Here is a 666-nt window from a genome sequence, read left to right as displayed (position 1 = left end):
CAAGTGGGTAAGAGGGGCTGATTGGTTATCACAAAATGCAGAAGTATAATGGCCTAGACCTCAATACTAGTACTGGTTAAACCACAGAAAACCTTTAGGGGTCATATTTATTGTGAACTTAGGATTGTCAGACTTCATAATCTGGTTTGGGTAAACCAATGATCCAGTTACTACATTCTTTTCATTGTCCACCTACGGTCTGAGCCGGCTGACGGACCGGTAATCTGAACCCACAACACTGCTTGAGTGAACTTTCTTGGAGCGTTGGATGCAGATTGACGTATCCGAATCTATTTCTTTTAATACCCTCCATCATTATATGTAACTGTTCTGGACAATATTAAATATCAACCAAGTTCAACGATGTGTAGCAACACTAGCAAATACAATGTAGATGCTCTCAGTGGTACATGGCAATGACATTTATTCAGCTTATCGTTTTTTACCAATTATAACTAACTTCTGTTCAATTTTGACAGTTACTATTTTATTTAAATCTTTAAAGACGCCCGAAAAGATGTTTGACAATGTATATTCTTCTTGAAGCAGGAAGCTGCTTGAGAAAATATTTGCCGTATGGTATGTTAGCTAGTTATTGGAAACACGGTCTCTATCGCCTGATAGAGATCTCAAACTGATTCTGTAAGTGAATGTCAGCGAATACAT

The sequence above is a fragment of the Mercenaria mercenaria genome, chromosome 4, assembly GCF_021730395.1.
Source record: "Mercenaria mercenaria strain notata chromosome 4, MADL_Memer_1, whole genome shotgun sequence".
NCBI classification, from domain to species: Eukaryota; Metazoa; Mollusca; class Bivalvia; order Venerida; family Veneridae; genus Mercenaria; species Mercenaria mercenaria.
The sequence above is the reverse complement of the archived record's forward strand: the minus strand, read 5'-3'. Positions refer to the sequence as shown.